Below are 18,822 nucleotides of genomic sequence, written 5' to 3' on the forward strand. Positions count from 1 at the left end.
AGCCTGTCTTCAGTACGCCTTCTGCCTTGCTTCATCTTCAGCCTAGCTTGCCCTTTGGCTTTGTCCATAGCTACAGATGTTTGGACCTTCTCTTAGTCTGGCCTGTGCAAAAACTCATTTGCCCGCTTTGGCGCATACCTTAGGGTTCTTTCCCCCAAGGTTGTGTCAATTGCGCCAAGGCAAGAGGGGCTCACACTTATGTCGCTCATAACAGTTCCTTCCACATTTGGCATATGGCAAAAGAATGCTTTTTTGTTCTTTTCAAACTGCTTTTTGTCAAGAATAAATAATTTAAAAAATATAGGCATTACATTCTGTACTGTTGTCGTTCATATAATCATTTACAAAGTTGTGTAGATCACAAAACATACTTAAAAATATTTCTCATTTTTTCTCAACAGTTAAAGCGGAGAAAATTAGCAAATACAGTAAATCAGCTATTATCCCCTCTCACAAGTAACTAACTGATTGACCCAGTTAACTGTTTCAGGGGGATGACCCAAGTCAGATATTTATTCATTCAAGAAGGATCTAAAAACATGGCTGTTCTACAAAGCCTACAACGACACGCAAGATACATAACAACCAAATCACAACAGACCTCATAACTGAACCCAAGCAAACTCACAACTCTCGAACAAACTGCAACATAAACAAGATATCATTCTGTTACCCAACTATGTCTGCACTCCTGAATGCAGCCTCCTCCGAATGTACATACTCCACTACCTAACCACACATACAATTGATTCTGTTACGATACTAACTCAGCTCATGTAACCTGTCCTATACCGTTCGAATCCTGTAAACCTTTATGATCCGTGTCTCTCATATGTATTTTCGCCCTATACCGTTCGTATGTAACCCATCCTATACTGATCGAATCTTGTAAACCATTATATCCATGTTTCTCGTATGTAATTCGTCCTGTACCGATCGAATCTTGTAAACTGTTATGATGGTGATACCAAATGACGGTATATAAAACTCAACAAATAAATAAATAAAGTGAGCAAAGTGCACCTTCCTGCAAAGAGGAGATTGAGCTAGGGTGGTTGGTGCAGCCCTTCCCACCCAGCGCTGCATTTGGTTAGGAAACGTAAGTGGGGTGGTCGGTGGAGCTCTTCCTGCTCCATGCTGCAACTGAGGAGGAAACTGGTACTATGGCAGATGGAAAGAGGAGTACTAACTGCCAAAGATGGGGCGGCCAGAGACACTCTGAGCCCGCCAGTGCAGCACAAGTATTGTAAATCACTTTGATTAATGGTAATGAAAAAGATTTATCAAATCAAACTATAAACTATTTTCAAAACTTGCAGGCTGGCGGTGTTAGTGTCTTGATGCACAAGACTAGCAGAGTCAGCCTTTGACTTTTGAAAATGTGCTGTGAAGTTGGGCTTAGATTGCCTTGGATTAGCTGCGCAGGCAGAGAGAAAGGGGGTGGGGTGGGGCTGGGCAGTTTGTTGTAAACACACGTGCTCTCTTTTTTTTTTTTTTTTTTTCCCACCTTTATTTATGGATTTTGTAACAAGTGCTCTCTTTCTCTCACCACATACATATACTCATGCTCTCATCCACCCATACACACACACACACACACACAATGCTTTCTGACCCACTATACACACACATCTTGCCTTTTGATCCACCCATTCACACACATGCTGTCTCTGTCACCCATATTCACACGTACATGCTCTCTTTTCTCCCCTTCCAGCAATAAGCGATAATCTTCTTCCTGCCCTACTGGCCTCATAGTCAATTCCACTAGGGATGCAACACTTTTATCTTCTTCCTGCTGTGATGCTTCTCCTCTTCCTGCTCTGCTAATGCTTCTATATCTGAGGGGACGTCACTGCCAGCCACCGACACAGAGGTCAACGTCATCAACAAAAGCCTGCGATGTCAGGCCATTGTTGATGACATTGATGCAAGGTGTTGGTGGGCCGCTTACAATGGGGCAAATTTGATAGAAAGGAGGGCCAAAAAACTCTTGTCATCCGTGGGCTGTACTTTGCCCACCTCTGGCTTGGATTATCTTTGGTGACTGGCAGGATGGGCTCCACCATTTGTCCCACTTTGGATTCCTTTTTGACAGCTGACTTGGGCTCAAGTCACCTTTCTGCCCAACATTGGAAGGTGTTCGCTCTGTTCATTTGATGCATTTTCAAAGGAGTCAGACTTTGATCATACATCTATCACATGGCTGCAATAGTAGTCTCATGCACGTTATATGTCATGCATATGTTGAGCTTGCTGGTTCACTGAAGAGCTCAACATGTTGTTCTAGATGAGACATAAATGTGTATTGCGTCTCCTTTCTATATATAACAACTGTTTTTAGATTCTACTCTAAGCCTGACTGTCTCATAGGAACCTCTGTAGAGTACAGCCTACCTCCTTGGCCTGAGTCAGGTTAAACAGGAGGAAAATGTGGATATTTGGGTAACGAGGGAGCCTGTCTCTCACCAGAAGAATGTTGTGGCTCTATTTAGTGTCTTCATCTGATGGGTGTGATTGGGGGGTTGTGCTGCCTTGGATCCATATCTTTAATTTTAGCCATCTTCTGGGGAATGAAAGGAGGCAAGTGCTGTGCAAGGACTAGGTCTTATACAACAGTTGAGGAGTACCTAGAGAGTGAGGGGAGTGAGAGAAAATTTAAGAGGAATACCCTCATCAACCACATTTGTCTTTTGTGACCTCCTCTTGTTCAGTGGCTTAGACAGCCATTTGATCTGGGAAGAAAGGCCCCTTTAATATATAGTCCTTACTCATATAACATTCTTATGCAATCCATCCAATTGCATTTTTCACAATCGTGAACCTTGCTACTGTGATACATTTGCTTCCACTGTATAGTACCTGACTGACCCTCTAAATTTCTCGCCCAGATAGTTCCATGTGAAGGAATACTTACTTCCAGGACCCCTTTAAGCTGTTTCGAGTTGCCATGAAGACAATGAGGGGGTCCTTTTTGAAGTAGATAGTGGAGAAAGGGGTGAATCTGGCTTGATCCAGGGAGTGGTGGTCTCATAAATGCATGCCTGCAAAAGAAGAAGACACTATAAGTATGCCATTGTAAAACGTCTTTCCCCATTTGGAGAGGAATGTCACTATGGACAGCAATCTTTGTCTGCAGATATTTAATGGTGGAGATAAATGGCGTGCATAGTACATTCAGATAAATTTATTAGGCTGTGATTGCATGGCTCTTCCAGCTCCTGTCATGGATAGTGTTTGCAGTAATGAGCTCCTTTGGAGCCGAACCCTCCTTTCCTGTACTCTTACATTTATCCACTGATGTTTTTAATCTTTCCCCTTCCTTAGATGTCATTCCACTACTGTTAAAAGCAGGATGAAGGTGACTCTGTGTCTGCTTTGGTATTAGTGGTTTGAGAGTGCTTCCATGAAGACCTCCACTTCTTTGGGATGAAAGTTGAACTTGAGGGCCTTCCTCTCCTTTCTGTACTTGGTGGGTTGATTGACGATGGTTCTTTCTGACCCTAGACTAGAACCTGAGAATTTGCTGGGGTCCTGGATTTTAAACCATGGGCCATTCTTGAGTGATAAAGATCCCTGCAAGCTGTTCAGACTCTCTGGAAGTCAGATCTTGGGTTGCAACATACATTTCTTCTCTTTCCATAATACAGCAAAGACTTGGTGTTTATGGAGGTTCTGCTTGTGTACAGTCAGCATGCGTATATGTACTGAAATGTGTTCATTCCTTTTCTTCCTGCTAGACAATCTCTACCAATGGGTTATCTTCACTCCACAGCTACTATAGACAGAGGGGACACCTTCGTTCTTGTTCTTTTTCCATGAGTCACCCTTGGGTATAAGGGAGGTGTGTTCTGAGTAGTCTCTGACTTCAACAGTCATGGACACAAGAAGCCATTCCTCCAAGAGTCAGGGTTAGGTCCTGGCCTGGTAGAGATAAATTTTGACTCTTGGAGCAAAAGGTCTGTGGAGCGGATTTCTCTACTTCTCAGGCTTTTTTTTTTTTTTTTTGAGAGCTTGGAGGAAGCAGAGTGGCATTGTGCAGCCAGTAGCAGACCCGTGGTAATCCCTCCAGAGGTGGTGAGTTACTTGCAGGATCTGGAGGTAGGAACTGCTCAAGGGTGAGTTGACCTGTGGGTAGAGGGAATAAGGTGCCTGCTGTGCTCTGGGTTTAAAAGGAAAGGGTTTATTTTTCCCTTTCTCTCTTCTGATGGTAAAAAAAAAAAAGAGGCAGCGACATGTGGAATGCAGATGTGCTGCTTGCAGCACAAAACACCTGGTAGGTATTGCAGACTTATTCTGACTGGCTTGTCACCGTGATCCCAGGCCACCGAAGCAGGAGAGCACCAAGGCTGCCTCCCACTCTGACCATGTGGAGGAGAGGGGAGGGCCTGTGAGCTTGTTCGTGGAGGCCAGAGAACGTGCACTGGTCCAACTGCAGGGAAGCCCAAAGAACCCTCTCTCAGAGCGGTCAGCAGGCAAGCAGGCTCCCAAGACCCTGGGTCAAGGAGGGCATCTTGGTTGGCAGAGGAGGCCGACCATAGCAGTAAGGCACACTCCTAGGACGAAGGGGAGTATTCCACTGCTTGAGATTATTTAGAAAGGAGGCGTTTATTTTAGATGTTTGGCCTTGCTGAAAATCTCAGATGCCAAGATGGAGAACCTGGTTAGGGTGATCCCATTTTGCTGGAGGTTCAGAGACTACCCAAAGCATTTCCTCTTCATGAGGTGCTTCAGAATGTGGTCCTTTCAGAATAGAATACCCCTCCTAGATGGCTTCAAAGGGGGCAGATTTCTCAGCAAAGTGTATTCTGTACCATCAGAGGATAGGAAGAATTCATTTGGCTTCTCTAAGGTGGATGCTCTAATGTCAGTGGAAGGGAGCTTGTGCCTTAAGGGTCCCCAAGATATGAAAATTGAGGCTATTTTGAAACAAGTTTTTGCCACAAGTGTGATGGCAATTGAGGCCTCGATCTGTAGTGCAAATGTGGTCTGGGCTCTCGTGTGTTTGGTTACAGAAGTTCCCAGAGAGCCTGAAAGCAGCCCACCTAGAATCCGACACGGCATTCCTGGCGGTGGCATCTGAAGTTGTAGCCAGGAGGCTACTCTGGCTTTGTAATTGGTCAGCGGATTCTGTCTCCAAGTGGGGGCTTGATATTCAGGAAGGTCCTGGCAAAATTAGATGGATCTGGAGGTATCAGTGAAATAAGGTTTTTCAGAGGTTCAGACTAGCAAAGAGGTCTCCTCTACAATCCTCGCAGGTGAAATTTCACTCATTTCGAAGAGCTAGGAAGCCCAGGAGCGAAGCTTCAGCTGAAACCCATCTTCTCTCCCAATGACAGTTACTGACCTCCCCCAGGATTAATTTCTGTGGGGATCACTTGCTGCGCTTCTACAACGTCTGCACCCAGATCCCCACAGATCAGAGTGCAGAAGGGGAAGCCCTAAGTCCAGCTGCTTCATGTCACTATTGTGTGATGACTTGTCTCCCTTTTCTCCCTCCCCCCGAGGGATGTGAGTGCTGCCTCAGCAGTATCTCTAGTCCCAGATGACCTAGGGAACAAAAGACCTGCTCCGATTATTTTTATTTTATTTTTTAACTATTCTTTACAATGATTAAATATATTCTGCACAAAAGGCTTATGACTTCAATCTCACTGAAAGTAAGATTGGAAATGAAAAATCCAATCTGAAAATGTAATTCCAGAAGGATGAGACTGAAATTGACTTGCGGTGAAGCTGGCAAATGTAGGCGGGTGAATCTTTTGTGTTATGTGTCTGGGAAGGCAATTTTAGGGAGACATATAGGGAGATAAAGCTAGAAGGCAAAACCAACAATATCAATTTCATCTTGTTGCTTCCTATATAAAAATAAGAATGGCATTTTGAAGAAGCTACTAATTTTGGATTAAATGACACTTTTTTCATGAGATCCTCATTGCTGGTACAGGACAATTATATAGGGGCTTTTCTTACTGAATGAGAATCTAAATCTTTTTTTTCTTTCTTTTTGCTAAATTTAGTTTCCTTTAAGCTGGATGTTTGTGTTTTGGCTGGTTCAATAATGCTGTTTACTTTCAACTGGATTTTGAAGTGAGTTCAAGCTTTTGCTGAATGGGGAATGTTCACATCTTCCTCGGTACTGTTTTTAGTTGCATGCAGAATGAGAAACATGTCCTGATGTTGCATAATGAAGATCCTAAAGGAATATGGCTGCTGCATGCAGAGAGGTCTTTCTTTCCTTGAAGTTGGTTATTTTTTAATTGCTTCAGTTTTTCTTAAATAAGTAAAATACTTATGGGCATTAATATAACTTTGACAGAGTAATAAATATACAGTATTTATTTTATTGGAGACACAGCTGTTGAGTATTCAAAAGTTCTTGTTGCTCAGAATTTATATAATTGTTGTTGCGTTAAGTAAGTGCACCATGGTTATCATTTCATTGCAACATATCTTTAGAAAGAACTGGGTCTGATAAAGTAGTCTGTAAGAATAGACATCTTCAAAATAGGATTGCCCCTGGCCTTATCCAGAGTTTAATTATCCCGCTGCAGGTCACTACCAGATTAATTGTGAATATACCAATAAAGTTAAAGGACTCTTATTTACACATTCCTACTCCTTAGTTAAGTTTAGGTTTCTAAGGAACTCAACAAAATTAGATGAGGGCAACAATCCAGCAGTAAGAAGGGGAACCTCAGTCTTCTGCATCGAATATCATATGCATGATTTTTTTTTTTTTTTACCTGCTGGTGAGAAGTTGTATGTGTACACCTGGTGCAAAGTTCCCCTGGCTCTCAGAGAATGAGTCCGATCTCTGGAGGCTAGAGTAGCAGACCTGGAGGAGCTAAAGCAGAGGGGTTTATAGATGAGACCTTCAGGGACATAGTAGCCAAGTCCCAACTCCAGTTTGGCAGCCCTGATGCTGCCTTGGAGGAGGAAGTTCTCCTGGTCAAAGAGCATAAACCTGGTGCAGCAGGAAGTAAAGCCAAGTACCTGCTCTCCAGGTGACGCATTGTCCTGTAGCATCAAGGATGTATCTCCCAGGGCTACTCCCCAGGAGGGAAGGGTTAGATCAACTGTCATAGTTGGTGATTCGATTGCTAGGAATGAGGATAGTCGGGTGGCTGGTGCATGAGAGGATCGCCTGGTAATATGCCTGCCTGGTGCGAAGGTGGCAGACCTCCAGCATTGCCTAGATAAGATTTTAGACAGTGCTGGGGAGGAGCCAGCTCTCATGGTACATGTGGGCACCAATGAAATAGGAAAATGTGAGAGGGAGGTTCTAGAAGCCAAATTTAGTCTCTTAGGTACAAAGCTGAAATCCAGAACCTCCAGGGTAGTATTCTCTGAAATGCTCCCTGTTTCACGCGCAGGTCCCCAGAGGCAGTCAGAGCGCCGGAGACTCAATGTGTGGATGAAACGATGGTGCAAGGAAGAAGGATTCAGTTTTGCAAGGAACTAGGGAACCTTTTGAGGAATAGGGAGTCTTTTCTAGAAGGATGGGCTCCATCTTAATCAGGGTGGAACCAAGCTGCTGGCGCTAACCTTTAAAAACGAGAGAGAGCAGCTTTTAAACTAGAACAAAAGGGAAAGCTGGCAGTTTCTCAGCAGCGGATGGTTCAGAGGGAGGTATCTTCGAAGGGTACTTATGAAGCAGGAGGGTTAGAGCATCCCAACAGAGAGATTCCAATAAAAGCAAAAGTAGTTCATGTAATTATAAGTAAAGAATCACCTGTGCTAAAAGATTCCAAATTATCCCTGTCAACTGAAAAGCAGGCTATTAATACAAACAAAAAACATACTTTGAAATGTCTGCATGCCAGTGCCAGAAGTCTAAGAAGTAAGATGGGAAGAGTTAGAGTGTATAGTGGTGAATGATGAGATAGACTTAATTGGCATCTCAGAGACATGGTAGAAGGAGGATCACAAATGGGATAGTGCCATACCAGAGTACAAATTATATTGCAGTGGTGGGGAGGTGACACTATGTCCAGGATGGCATAATGCCCAACAGGATGAGGATCCTATAAGAGACTAAATGCACAATAGAATCTCTATGGGTGTCAGGGAAGAGTAAAGCGATAGGAGTATACCACCATCCACCTGGCCAAAATAATGAGACGGACGATGGAAAGCTAACCAAATTGGTAATGCAGTAATTTATTTATTTTTTTATTTTTATTTATTTAGAAACTTTTATATACTGATGAACATTGGGAACATCTCATCAGTTCACAATAAACGCAATGCAGCTAAAATTACTAGATTTACAGTAAAACAGAGAACAATGCGCATAAGATTTAACATCAACCTCTATTAGACAGCACATTTCTCCAGTACTGCAGAAGTTACATTGGCTTCCGGTCAAATATAGAATAAAATTTAAAATCCTAATGATGATTCATTCTTTACTAAATAGTACTGATTCTGTTTGGCTGTGTTCGGAATTGCGAATGTACAAACCCTCTAGGGACCTCAGGTCTGCAGGAAAAAATTTATTAGAAGTCCCAACAATAAAAAAGACTGCCTTAAATGTCACCAGACAAAGGGCATTTTCGGTTGCAGGGCCAGTAATGTGGAATACCTTACCTGACTTCTTGAGACAAATGCAAAATAAAAAAGAATTCAAAAAAGCTTTAAAAACGTACTTCTTTAAAGAAGCTTTTGGAAATTTGGATCTTATTAAAAGCTAGATCCTGATTTCTGAACAATACTCTTGTTTGATTAATTACAGTGAATAAGTGCTGGGTTATTATCTTTCTCTTGTTTATAAGTTAATGGTTAAAAACTACTGTAGTTTAAATTTTATTTTTATTTTGAAAATTGATCATGAGTTTTTTTGACTGTAATTTTTTTCCAAACTTTTTAATTTTTTAATTTTAATTTTGTGCTTAATGCAGTTGGGGGCTATTTTATTTTACATTTTAGTTAGGTTTTTATTTTTTGATAGTGTATTGTAAACCGTTTTGGTCATGTCATGTACTTGGTAAAACGGTATATAAATGATTTAAATAAATAAATAAAATACATAAATAAATAATAAAGTAATAATGGGAGATTTCAATTACCCCACTATTGACTGGGTAAATGCAACATCAGGACATGCTAGAAAGAGAAAGTTCCTGGATGGAATAAATGACAATTTTATGGAGCAATTGGTTTGGGAGCAAATGAGAGAGGGAGCTATTTTAGATCTAATTCTTAGTGGGGCATAGGATTTGGTAAGAGAGGTAGTGGTGGTGGGGCTGCTTGGTAATAGTGATCATAACATGATCACATTTGAATTAATGACTGGAAGGGAGACAATAAGTAAATCCATGGCTCTAGTACTAAACTTTCAAAAGGGAAACTTTATTAAAATAGAAAAAAACTGAAAGGTGCAGTTACAAAGATTAAGAGTGTACAACAGGCATTGACATTGTTAAAAAAGAACAAAAAAAAAAAACCAACCCCATCTTAAAAGTGCAGTCTAAATGTATTCCATGCATTAAGAAAGATGGAAGGAAGGCCATCCAATTGCCGATATGATTAGAAGGTGAGGTGAAAGAGGCTATTTTAGCCAAAAAATCTTCCTTCAAAAATTGGCAGAAAGATCCATCTGAAGAAAATAGGAAAAAGCATAAAATTGGCCAGTTAAATGTAAAACATTGATAAGACAGACTAAAATATAATTTGAAAAGAAGTTGGCCATAGAGGCAAAAATTCATAATAAAAACTTTTAAAAATATAACCGAAGTAGGAAGCCTGCGAAGGGAGTTGGCTGGACCCTTAGATGATTGAGAGGTTAAAGTGGCACTTAGGGCCTCATTTTCCAATATCGCATTGGTAACGCATTAGGGGGCGTTACCAATGCAAATGAGGCTTCTTTCGTGCAGTGGGGAAACATCGCGTGCGGCGATGTTTTCGCCATTCGCGAAAACATTAGCACCGCACGCGATGTTTTCCCAGTGTGCGATGATTCTTTCAGTGTTTCATCGCAGTGCACGATATTTGCCGGTTTTTGCACTTCAATCCTGGCCACGATAGTCCCGGACAGCCTGTTTCAGGCACCGGGGGGGGGGGGAGGGAGGGAGAGAGAGAGAGAGAGAGAGAGAGAGAGACTTACTATAGTGCCTGTGCCCTAGACAGGTATTTTAATCCCTATGGGAGGGCCACCTGCTAACTCGGGGTGGGGATTAGGTATCAGCGTCGGGGGTTGGGGGCCACTTTCGCATTCCACATGAGACCTACGGAAAGAACAGTGGTCTCTAGTGAAGATTTGCTGGCCGTCGGAGTGAGGAAACTCACTCCAAGAGGAGATTTGGGCAACGTTCTCTCCACCTAGCTTGCTGGACACTCTACCTGGGCAACAACAAGCTAGGTGGAGAGAACGTTGCCCAAATCTCCTCTTGGAGTGAGTTTCCTCACTCCGACGGCCAGCAAATCTTCACTAGAGACCACTGTTCTTTCCGTAGGTCTCATGTGGAATGCGAAAGTGGCCCCCAACCCCCGACGCTGATACCTAATCCCCACCCCGAGTTAGTAGGTGGCCCTCCCATAGGGATTAAAATACCTGTCTAGGGCACAGGCACTATAGTAAGTCTCTCTCTCTCTCTCTCTCTCTCTCTCTCTCTCTCTCTCTCTCTCTCTCTCTCTCTCTCTCTCTCTCTCTCTCTCTCTCTCTCTCTCTGTGTGTGCGGCTGTTTTGCCGCACACGATAAACAGGTTCCCGCTTTACATATACTCTGCCCCCTGAATACCAAATAACTAATTTGCATTCGCAAATCGCGTTAACGTGCTTGGAAAATGAGGCCCTTAGAGAAGATAAGGCCATCGCAGAAAGACTAAATGAATTCTTTGCTTTGGTGTTTACTGAAGAGGATGTTTTGGAGATACCATTCCGGACACAGTTTTCAAGGGTGAAGGTTCAGATGAACTGACACAAATCACAGTGAACCTGGAAGATTTGCAGGCCAGATTGACAAGTTGAGGAGTAGCAAATCGCCTGGACCAGATGTTATACATCCCAGGGTTCTGAAAGAACTAAAAAATGAAATTTCAGACCCATTATAAGTAATTTGTAACCTATCATCAAAATCATCTGTTGTACCTGAAGACGGGAAGGTGGCCAATGTAACCCCAAGATATAAAAAGGGCTCCAGAGGTGATCTGGGAAACTATAGACTGATGAGCGTGACTTCAATGCTGGGAAAAATCGTGGAAACTATTATAAAAAAAAACCAACATAGATAGACATGATTTAATGGGACACAGCCAAAACAGATTTATCCAATGGAAGTCTTGCCTCACAAATCTGCTACTTTTTTTTTTTTTTTGAAAGGGTGAATAAACATGTGGATAAAGGTGAACAAGTAGATGAGGTGTATTTGGATTTTCTGAACATGTTTGACAGAGTCCTTCATAAAAGGCTTCTAAGAAAACTAAAAAGTCATGGGATAGGAGGAGATGACCTTTTGTGGATTGCAAACTGATGAAAAGACAGGAAATAAAGAGTAGGATTAAATGGTCAGTTTTCACAGTGGAAAAAGGTAAACAGTGGAGTGCCTCAGGGATCTGTACTTGGACTGGTGCTTTTTAATTTATGTATAAGTGATCTAGAAAGGAATACAATGAGTGAGGTGATCAAATTTGAGATGACACAGTTATTCAGAGTAGTTAAATCACAAGCAGATTATGATAAATTGCAGGAGGATTTTGTGAGACTGGAAGATTGGGCGTCCATATGGCAAATAAAATATAATGTGGACCAAGTGCAAAGTGATGCATATAGGGAAAAATAACCCATTCTGTAGCTACACAATGTTAGGTTCCATTTTAGGAGTTATCACCCAGGAAAAAGATCTGGGTATTATAGTTGATATTGCATTGAAATCGTCTGCTGAATGTGCTGTGCGGTAAAAAAGCAAACAATGTTAAGAATTATTAAGAAGGGAATGGCAAATAAAACGGATGATGTCATAATGCCCCATATCACTCAATGGTTAGACTGCACCTTGTGTACAATTCTGATTGCCACATCTCAAAAAAGTTATAGTTGCACTGGAGAAAGTACAGAGAAGGGCGACCAAAATGATAAAGGGCATGAAACAGCTCCCTATGAGGAAAGGCTAAAGAGGTTAGGGTTGTTCAGTATGGAGAAGAGATGGCTTAGGGGAGGTATGATAGAGGTCTACCAAATCATGAAAGGATTTGAATGAGTAAATGTGAAACTGTTCTTTCAAACTCTTTCAGATAATACAAAGGCTGGGGCACTCTATGAAGTTAGCAAGTAGCACATTTAAGACAAATTGGAGAAATTCTTTTTCACTCAATGCACAATTAAGCTCTGGAATTCATCGCTAGATGACATGGTTAAGGCAACTAATGTATCTGGGTTTAAAAAAGGTTTGGTAAAGCTCCTGGAGGAGAAGTCCATAAACTGCTATTAATCAATAGGGAATAGCCACTGCTTATTGCTGGAATTAGTAACATGGGTTCTGTTTAATGTTTGGTTACCTGCCAAATTCTTGTGACTTGGATTTGTCAGTGTTGGAGACAGGATACTGGGTTTGATTGACCTTGGTCTGACCCAGTTTGGCACATCTTATATTCTTATGTAATAAAGAAGGACTACGTTGCCTTTAGTTATGTTGTATGTTTTAGGAGAGATAAGACTGTATAAAATTATTAAAGCTTTGAAAAGTAGGAAAGAAAATCTAAATTTTATAACCAAAAGAATCAACAAAGGCTGGTCTTCTCATCGCATGATAAATATAACTGTCTTCAGATGCTAGCTCAGAATACAAGACCATTTGTGCAAAACAGGCCACTCAGGAATTAATGCAAGCAGATACAGGTTCTAAAATTGGCTCTTGAATTTTTTTGATACTCTTACATGATTGTCAAAAGTCAAATCAGATGAATTTGAAGACAGGTCTCGAATAAAGTAATTTCAAACTAATATTTCCTGTATATGAAATGTGTTGAGATATGGTTAGATCCCATCAGATAGAACCATCTGATGAGGTAGGGAATATATGGTATATGTCTTGGCTTTGTGTGTGCACAGCTTTGCATGATGTTTGGTTCAGAAAGGGACTTTTCTTTCCATTACAGTATTTTCATAATAGAAGTGAAATGTTCCAAGATAGCCTTCGGCCTCTGGCATTTCTTTTCATGCTACAATCCAGCTTGAATGGGGGAGGGCATATGTGGTGTAAGATTTTGGTACTGTCGTACTTCATTGGCCTCATAATCAGGCCAATGCAATATGGTGTGCTTGATCGAGCGCACCGTTGGCTCCTATTTGGCTGCGTGTTTTCGACGCACTATGTTTGCCCCTTATACAGTAAGGGATAATAATGCATGGAAAACACTCGGCCAACCCCCCGAAACTAATAGTGCCCGCAACATTCAAATGCATGTTGATGAGCCTATTAGTTAGTCCCGCGTGATCCAGAAAGTAAAATGTGCAGCCAAGCCGCATGTTTAATTTCAGTCGGCACCAGGAGAGTGTACAGAAAAGCAGAAAAACTGCTTTTCTGTACACCCTCCGACTTAATATAGCGATATTAAGTCAGAGGCCCCAAAAATTAAAAAAAAAAAAAAATATCGTAAAAAAAAAAAAAAATCAGCCCGTGGCTCGCAGGTTAGAAGATGGATGCTCAATTTTGCCGGCATCCGTTTTCTGAACCCGTGGCTGTCGGCGGATTCAACAACCGATGCCAGTAAAATTAAGCATCGGCTGTCAAACCCGCTGACAGCCGCCGTTTCTGCCAATAAGGAGGCGCTAGGGATGCACTAGTGTCCCTAGTGCCTCCTTATTACCGCGGGCCCTCATTTGAATACTAAATCTTGCGCCCAGGAGAGTGGGTGCTCACCTTGGAGTGCCGGCTCTCCCGCGCATTTTACTGTATCGGCCCGAATCCTAGCAGCTAGTTTCCCCATTGATTTCTATGGAACTGAGGTGAATAAGTGTTAGAGTTGGCAAAGGAGGCAGTGAGTAGCGGCAAGCATTTATAATTTTTTGTCCTGGGATATGGCCCATTGTCCCATTATGGTCTGTGCATGCTCAGTGTGGTCTCCCTACCTTTTTCTGTAAAAGATTGAGATTATTTAGCTTTGGCCTTTGGAGATTTACTCCTGCAGAACAATTTTTGTACATTTTTTGAGATTAAAATGAAATTTACTTAATTTGTTTACCAGCAATGCTGCTACTACATAAGTTGCATCAGTGTGTCGGTCCAGAAGTGTGACAAAGATATTGTATGAATGGATGCAAAACACTAATCATATGAAATGAAAATTATATAATATTAAAATGAATAAAATTGAAGGATTCTTGATACGCATGGCCACTTTGGCCAGTAGTCATGGGCCTTGAGTTTCAAGCCACTAACTGCTTGCCTTTCTAACGGGTCGATACAGTACAGTGCACTCTGACGGAGTGCACTGTTAGCGCGTCCAAATGCGAGCTATTACCCCTTACTGAATAAGGGGTAAAGCTAGCGTCCAAAACACGCGTCCAACCCCCCCCCCCCCCCCACCGAAACGAATGGCCATCAACATGCATTTGCATGTTGCGGGTGCTCTATTAGGTATTCCCTGCGCGATTCAGTAAGCAAAATGTGCAGCCAAGCTGCACATTTTGCTTTCAGAAACTAGTGCCTACCCAAAGGTAGGTGTTAATTTCTGCCGGCACCCTCCGACTTAATATCATGGCGATATTAAGACGGAGGTCCCGAATGTTTAAAAAAAGTAAAAAAAAAAATTTAAAATGGGCCTGCAGCGTACGGTTTCTGAGCCCGTGGCTGTCAGCGGGTTCGAGAACAGACGCCGGCAAAATTGAGCGTCGGCTGTTAAACCCGCTGACAGCCGCCGCTTCCGTCAAAAAAGAGGCGCTAGGGACGCGCTAGTGTCCCTAGTGCCTCTTTTTACCGCCGGGCCTAATTTAAATAAATTAAGATACTGAATCTCCCGTGTTTTTACCGTATCGGCCCGTATATTACTAAAGTTAAGTCACACAGGCTCCCTGTGGAGCCTGTGTGACTTAACTTTCAAATGTGGCTCAGTTTACCCAGTTGTCATTGAGTAAAATAATCATCATAGGTTTTCCTTTCCCCTTCTCCTTTTGGATGACTTCTTGCTGTCCACGTATCACAAATATGCTGCCTGTGTGTACCAAGGATAGCTATACGAGCCTCTCAAGTGCTAGGACTGCAGGGAACGTAAAAGTCTTGTGTGGATTCCAGATTCTATTTTGATAATGAAATCTGATGACGTCCCCTTTTTGAAAATATTTGAGGAAGGCAGATTTAACGGTGCCTTTTCCATTGTACAGTCTTCCTCCCTCTTTTCTCTTGAAAGAAAAAAGGAAGGAGGGCAAATGGGATGGCTCAGTATATGAGAGATTCTGGATCTAGCTCTAATTGCTTGAGCTGTTAGGGGCTGGGTTTATTATGAGGGCAATGTTTACTGCTCTTTGGCAGAAAGGAGCTCTGGTGCTCAAAAGTGCCACCTGCTGGCTGGCTGCGTTTGCAGTGGGGTCCAGGGTATACCTTTCAGTAAGAGGATTGTCACTGCTATGGCTGGGTTAGAAAAGAAAGGGATTTAAAATGGAGGCATCCCCGGGGAGCCTTGCTACCTCATAAGAGACAGGGATCAAGGTTAGGGCAGGTTCTGATTGAGCTGGAAGCTCATGCAGTAAGATGATGCTGTCGGAGGAAAAAGGGGAGGTTTTAGAAGGAGGAGCTAATCCTATTTTTTAAAAAACATTTCAAGGTTTATGAGCTTCCTTGGCTACTTTTTTGTTCGTGCCAGTGCTTATGCATCTGTTTTGCAGTCAGGGAGCATGACTTCAGGGCACAGCTGGGTCCACAAAATTTAAAGACATTTTTGGACCGAGCCAGAGCAAAGTAACAGAAGACGGTGGTAAAAAATAGAACATGCATTAGAGGGAAATGTGTTACCAAAATGGGCAGAAACTCATGCTTTAAAAGCTCCATCGCTATGACCTCATTTCTAGCATTCCACGACTCTGCCTCTAAGGAGGGAAACAGGAGCTGTGCAGCGAGTGCTCCTAGACCCTGAGTGCCCATTCCAGACTCCGAAATGATGCGGAATGCAGACCAAATAACTTATTGTTCCTGGAGATGCTTGTCTCCTGAGGTCACAGTTACATTTGTTGGCAGCACAGCAACGTGGGTGCCTGCTTCGCAGCGTGTTTGGCTTATTAATGAAGCCTTGCCTTTTTTTGCATTGCAGCTTATTCTTGGAGAGTTTAAAGAAAAAGGAAAGTTAAATGTCAAACAGAACATTAACGCAGCTACAGCACATACTTCAGACAGCTGCCTCAAAGCTGGCAGACAGCATGTATACGATTAAATATTTGCTCCACATGGAGAAGAATGGTTGGTGCATGTGTGCAGAAGCGAGTGCTGGATTGAGAAAGTGCTGCATGTGCCAACTGTCTCTTTTTTTGTGTGGGCGAATTCGCAGGTACTGCCAGCTGGTTTTGATGGAAATTGCATCTGTGTTGACCTGGCATGCCACTGGTTAAAAAAAAAAGGGGGGGGGGGTTTATTTATGTATTTTATAAAATGTCTGCGAGAAAGCTAGTCAGACTAGAACAATAAACAAAATGAAAAAAGGTATCCCGCCCATTGTCGGCATTGTTCCAGGATATTTTAAAGAGCCTCCTGGGTTTAAAGGAGCTGAAAAGTTTAACTGCTAACGTGGACTGCTGCAGGGCGATTAAAAAAAAAACCAAAACATTCCCAAACCAAAACAGCCTTCGGTTTAGAAAGAGAAAGAGGGATGGTAAAATCTCTAAAACAGTTTTGATGTTTGTTTCGGTGCCCATGGAGGAGCGTTCAGGAGAACATTGAGGCAACTCTGCCGGCCCCCACCCTGCAGAGGGCAGAGAAGGACTTTGTAGTCAAAAATATAAACTTGCACCTTCAACATTTTTATTTTTCAGGATGCTGCTTTCTCATCGGCATAGTTGGTTCAAGTTCAGTGTCGACTTAAAAAAATATTTTTGACTAATGTGAGGTAACAGTTGTTGTTTATGGAAACGGATCCTTTATTATCCTGCTTTATGTAATATCTCAGGTTAGTTCTGTGTGTAAGCTGAATTGGACATGTTTCTTAATTTCTGTTGGGGAATGACTGGGTGACGTGGAGAGGCAGCCTTTTCATTTCAGGTGAATCCACGAAGTGCCCAGTATACCTTTTTACCTCTTTAAAGGTTAGGGCCCTCACTACTAGGCATTTTCCCCATAGATGTTCCTGGTCCCTCTTGATTCAGGATTAAAATTGGTCCTCCGACATTATAGGGAAACGTTCCTGGAGGCCCCATACCTTACCCCTATAATAGTTGTAGTTGAGGCCCCCAGATTTCTGCGCATCTGTGGCTGTCGCAGTTGCCACAGATGCACAGGAAGCTAGCTACTCCCTTTCCCACATTCTGGCTGTCCTCTGATCCTCCATCCCCCTTCAACACCTGGTTGCTTCCCCTTGTCTTTTCCTTCTTTGCAAGTCATTGGCATAAGCAAAACGTTTAATGTGGATTACAATAAATGTAGTAATCCGCATTAAACTGGGGTAGTAAACCACCCATCAAGAGGTATAGTTAGCTACCTCTGAGAGCATCGGCTGGCTAACACTCCTGGTGCTCTTGCCCCCCCCCCCCCTCCAGTAAAGGCCAAGAGGGGCCTGAGGGCCCAAGTTCCACTCCCCTTCAAGTGTCACATAAATAGTCCCCCCCCCCCCCCGCAATCTCTCCCCAGCTGTGAAATCGGAAACTTTGCCCCTGGAGACAATCACTCGGATTGGTAGAAAAGCCCCATCACCTGTGGTTCTGAGTCTTCCAGACCCCCCGCCCCCACATCATTTGGGTAGGAGCGATCCAGTGCCATCATCCAAAATGTTGTCCGTTGATCTGAGATTCTCTTTGCCCCTGAAAGGGGAGCCTTGGGTCTGCTGGTGCCATTTTGGACGATAGCATTGGTGGGCAGGAATGACTGGGGATCACTCCTTCCCTTTTTCAGCTTGGGGGCTGCACAAGGTAAAAAAGGGGATCCAAAGGAGATAGAGGGCCTAGAAGCATGGGGGCTGGGGGATTCAGATTTCACATTTGATGGGGAGATGCTCTGGGGGAAGGGGCTGTGGTATTTAGTTATGTGACATTTAGGAGGCATTGCATGGCGGTGGGGGGTGGGGGAGAGGTTACTTGTGTGACACTTGTGGGAGGAAGCTTGGACTGCACATTCCCACTGCTGGTACTGTCCATGGGAACAGTACTGCAGTAGTTACTAATTTGTGGTACTCAGTTACCGCAGTTTAGTGAATAGCTAGATAATTCTAGTACATTAAGACCTCATGTTTTAATGCACCATAGTAAATAGATCCCTGAATATAGGCAATACTGCAAAATAAGCCCAGGGCATCTTTTGCTTCCAAGGATTTTGTAATTTAACCTTCCATCCAGGTTTTATTATGTTGTCTTGCTTACATTCGAGGGTCCCAGCTTGAAAATTGTATTGTAGGAATAAGTGTTCCTTGGAAAGTGCAAAAATTAGAATATTATATTGAGATATAGAGGACAATCATCGAAATGACTGAAATTGGTGCAAACTCCGCCGGTACTTTTTATTTGTGGTCTTTGCACCAGTAAAAACGCAAAAGTCTGCACAGCCTTTCACTTTGATTACTTCCTCTGGAAAGGTTACCCACAGAGATTGCAGCCATGTGGGTGATCAAACCTACATGAATAGCTCCTCTCCCCTGGCCCTGGGAATGCCTCCAGACTCCACACTGTTGAACAACGGGCTTACTTTG

At 42.7% G+C, this 18,822-nt stretch overlaps 1 protein-coding gene across 3 annotated transcripts in view; it reads left to right on the forward strand.

Annotated features, from left to right (window-relative positions):
• The window catches only part of MXD4 (MAX dimerization protein 4), an 84,754-nt gene that overhangs the window by 25,626 nt on the left and 40,306 nt on the right, over nt 1–18,822 (forward strand). The gene's annotated exons all lie outside the window — the stretch shown is intronic.

This window comes from Rhinatrema bivittatum, chromosome 1 (genome assembly GCF_901001135.1).
Source record: "Rhinatrema bivittatum chromosome 1, aRhiBiv1.1, whole genome shotgun sequence".
Lineage (NCBI taxonomy): Eukaryota > Metazoa > Chordata > Amphibia > Gymnophiona > Rhinatrematidae > Rhinatrema > Rhinatrema bivittatum.